The sequence below is a fragment of the Pecten maximus genome, chromosome 16 (genome assembly GCF_902652985.1).
Source record: "Pecten maximus chromosome 16, xPecMax1.1, whole genome shotgun sequence".
In the NCBI taxonomy this organism is placed as follows: Eukaryota; Metazoa; Mollusca; class Bivalvia; order Pectinida; family Pectinidae; genus Pecten; species Pecten maximus.
In genome coordinates this window covers 10,068,860-10,073,615 of record NC_047030.1, presented here as the reverse complement: position 1 = coordinate 10,073,615, position 4,756 = coordinate 10,068,860, and positions in this window count along the sequence as shown.

Below are 4,756 nucleotides of genomic sequence, written 5' to 3'. Positions count from 1 at the left end.
AATGGGAGTGTCAGCTTCAAACATACCGAGTCGTTATTGTTGTTAGCTTCAGCAGTTTCCAAAATTGAACAGATACCGATCGTTTGGAAGACGATTCACTTGTATTTATTCAAATACATCAATTTCGTCCTTGGATTTCATTTATTTTATCTCAGAAAAAAATCTAATGTACCTTGACGGTAGCTATGAAATCAGAATGAAAGACTGTCTGATGTTAAATGTGATAGGCTTTATGTCTGATTATGTTCCAAATTCCGAATATCAATAAAGAATATCGCCAGTAATGTCTTAAGTAATGTGTCCTGTGTACAAATAGTTCATTGGTTGTAAGGAAATTCCAATTTAAGCATTTTGAGATCAATTTCAATTCAAGTAGCCCTCAATGAAGCTACTAATTCTTGCCAGTTTCATTTTCCCACTTATGGATTTGACCAAGTTATCATTGTCTTCTCGTACCATCTAGCCATTATGGATCCAGCAGAAAGGTTGACTTTAGGTTTAACTAGGGAGACATTGAAGATTAGTGACTTGGTTTAATAAACATATTCTAAGAGATATGTATTTGTGTATACTATATATATGCTTTACAATATAGTCATTAATTGTAGATTTAAAAAAACAGGAACTGATTTTAAAAAAAAATTTTTTTAAAAAAACCAAACGAATTATGGTTTGTCGACTACATGGGATGATGGATTAATTTGCTCTTGAACCCACCTCAACATGACCTGCTTAGCGATAATTAAAAATTGTCTCGAGGACGAACTCATTTAATCATCCCCTGAAATCGACAAAAGCATGATCCAGTCTTTAATTGATATCAATTTAAAATGTGCAATTAAAGTGTGCCCGATTACAATCCTTATCAGCAAACGAATACCAAGCATGTATTTTAATTAACCTCTAATTATCCATGGGATTACGAGTAGTTGGTTTGTGAATCAAATCAAAATATCAAACAAAAAACTAAATAAACTTTTGAATTACTGAATTTTATAACTAAACATTCTGAGGAAATCGAATATTGAATATTATGAGATGTATTGAAATGAGTTGAAATTGTAGGTTGTTTGCCCCTTCCCATACAGATTGTCACATTTCTTTTGACCTAGTTCGAGCTTTTGGTCGACGCCAATGGTCACCTTAGGGCTTTTGTATCACTAACGAGTCTTAGAGGGACAGAACAGCTGTATGATGTCCCTAATATCACTGACGAGTCCCAGAGGGACGGAACAGCTGTATGATGTCCCTAATATCACTGACGAGTCATAGGGGGGCGGAACAGTTGTATGATGTCCCTAATATCACTGACGAGTCAGGGGGACGGAACAGCTGTATCATGTCCCTAATATCACTGACGAGTCCCAGAGGGACGGAACAGCTGTATGATGTCCCTAATATCACTGACGAGTCATAGGGGGGCGGAACAGTTGTATGATGTCCCTAATATCACTGACGAGTCATAGGGGGACGGAACAGCTGTATCATGTCCCTAATATCACTGACGAGTCATAGAGGGACGGAACAGCTGTATGATGTCCCTAATATCACTGACGAGTCCTAGAGGGACAGAACAGCTGTATCATGTCCCTAATATCACTGACGAGTCCTAGAGGGACAGAACAGCTGTATCATGTCCCTAATATCACTGACGAGTCCTAGAGGGACAGAACAGCTGTATCATGTCCCTAATATCACTGACGAGTCATAGGGGGACGGACAAGCTGTATGATGTCCCTAATATCACTGACGAGTCCTAGAGGGACGGACAAGCTGTATGATGTCCCTAATATCACTGACGAGTCATAGGGGGACGGACAAGCTGTATGATGTCCCTAATATCACTGACGAGTCCCAGAGGGACAGAACAGCTGTATGATGTCCCTAATATCACTGACGAGTCCTAGAGGGACGGAACAGCTGTATGATGTCCCTAATATCACTGACGAGTCCTAGAGGGACGGAACAGCTGTATGATGTCTCTAATATCACTGACGAGTCCTAGAGGGACGGAACAGCTGTATGATGTCCCTAATATCACTGACGAGTCCTAGAGGGACGGAACAGCTGTATGATGTCCCTAATATCACTGACGAGTCCTAGAGGGACGGAACAGCTGTATGATGTCCCTAATATCACTGACGAGTCCTAGAGGGAACGGAACAGCTGTATGATGTCCCTAATATCACTGACGAGTCCCAGAGGGGACGGAACAGCTGTATGATGTCCCTAATATCACTGACGAGTCCTAGAGGGACGGAACAGCTGTATGATGTCCCTAATATCACTGACGAGTCCCAGAGGGACGGAACAGCTGTATGATGTCCCTAATATCACTGACGAGTCATAGGGGGACGGAACAGCAGTATGATGTCTCTAATATCACTGACGAGTCCCAGAGGGACAGAACAGCTGTATGATGTCCCTAATATCACTGACGAGTCCCAGAGGGACGGAACAGCTGTATGATGTCCCTAATATCACTGACGAGTCCCAGAGGGACGGACAAGCTGTATGATGTCCCTAATATCACTGACGAGTCCCAGAGGGATAGAACAGTTGTATGATGTCCCTAATATCACTGACGAGTCCTAGAGGGACGGAAAAACTGTATGATGTCCCTAATATCACTGACGAGTCTTAGAGGGACGGAACAGCTGTATGATGTCCCTAATATCACTGACGAGTCATAGGGGGACGGAACAGCTGTATGATGTCCCTAATATCACTGACGAGTCCTAGAGGGACGGAACAGCTGTATGATGTCCCTAATATCACTGACGAGTCATAGGGGGACGGAACAGCTGTATGATGTCTCTAATATCACTGACGAGTTATAGGGGGACGGAACAGCTGTATGATGTCCCTAATGTCACTGACGAGTCATATGGGGACGGAACAGTTGTATGATGTCCCTAATGTCACTGACGAGTCATATGGGGACGGAACAGTTGTATGATGTCCCTAATGTCACTGACGAGTCCTAGAGGGACGGAAAAGCTGTATGATGTCCCTAATATCACTGACGAGTCAGTATGATGCAGTTTCTAGGGTATTAAACTTAATTATATTTTGAACTGTGCTAATACCTTGTATGTCTTCCAACATTCTCGTAACAGATTAAGTACATCATGTTAGATTTAACTACGTCTCGATGGTATTATGTATCTCAGGTTAGATTTAACTACGTCTCGGCGGTATTAAGTATCTCAGGTTAGATTTAACCACGTCTCGGCGGTATTAAGTATCTCATGTTAGATTTAACTACGTCTCGACGGTATTTTAAAGTATCTAAGGTTAGATTTAACCACGTCTCGGCGGTATTAAGTATCTCGGGTTAGATTTAACTACGTCTCGATGGTATTAAGTATCTCATTTTAGACTTAACCACGTCTCGACGGTATTAAGTATCTCAGGTTAGATATAATCACGTCTCGACGGTATTAAGTATCTCAGGTTAGATTTAACCACGTCTCGACGGTATTAAGTATCTCAGGTTAGATTTAACTACGTCTCGATGGTATTAAGTATCTCATGTTAGATTTAACTACGTCTCGATGGTATTAAGTATCTCAGGTTAGATTTAACCACGTCTCGACGGTATTAAGTATCTCAGGTTAGATTTAATCACGTCTCGACGGTATTAAGTATCTCAGGTTAGATTTAACCACGTCTCGATGGTATTAAGTATCTCAGGTTAGATTTAACTACGTCTTGACGGTATTAAGTATCTCGGGTTAGAATTAACTACATGTACGTCTCGGCGGTATTAAGTATCTCAGGTTAGATTTAACTACGTCTTGAAGGTATTAAGTATCTCAGGTTAGATTTAACTACGTCTCGATGGTATTATGTATCTCAGGTTAGATTTAACTACGTCTCGGCGGTATTAAGTATCTCAGGTTAGATTTAACCACGTCTCGGCGGTATTAAGTATCTCATGTTAGATTTAACTACGTCTCGACGGTATTTTAAAGTATCTAAGGTTAGATTTAACCACGTCTCGGCGGTATTAAGTATCTCGGGTTAGATTTAACTACGTCTCGATGGTATTAAGTATCTCAGGTAAGATTTAACTACATCTCGACGGTATTAAGTATCTCAGTTTAGACTTAACCACGTCTCGACGGTATTAAGTATCTCAGGTTAGATTTAATCACGTCTCGACGGTATTAAGTATCTCAGGTTAGATTTAACCACGTCTCGACGGTATTAAGTATCTCAGGTTAGATTTAACCACGTCTCGATGGTATTAAGTATCTCAGGTTAGATTTAACTACATGTACGTCTCGGCGGTATTAAGTATCTCAGGTTAGATTTAACTACGTCTTGACGGTATTAAGTATCTCAGGTTAGATTTAACCACGTCTCGACGGTATTAAGTATTCCAGGTTAGATTTAACTACGTCTCGACGGTATTAAGTATCTCATGTTAGATTTAACTACATCTCGGCGGTATTAAGTATCTCAGGTTAGATTTACAATGCAACTACGTCTCGGCGGTATTAAGTATCTAGGGTTAGATTTAACTACATCTCGACGGTATTAAGTATCTCAGGTTAGATTTAACCACGTCTCGACGGTATTAAGTATCTTAGGTTAGATTTAACCACGTCTCGACGGTATTAAGTATATCAGGTTAGATTTAACCACGTTTCGACGGTATTAAGTATCTCAGGTTAGATTTAACCACGTCTCGACGGTATTATGTTTCTCAGGTTAGATTTAACTACGTGTCGACGGTATTAAGTATCCC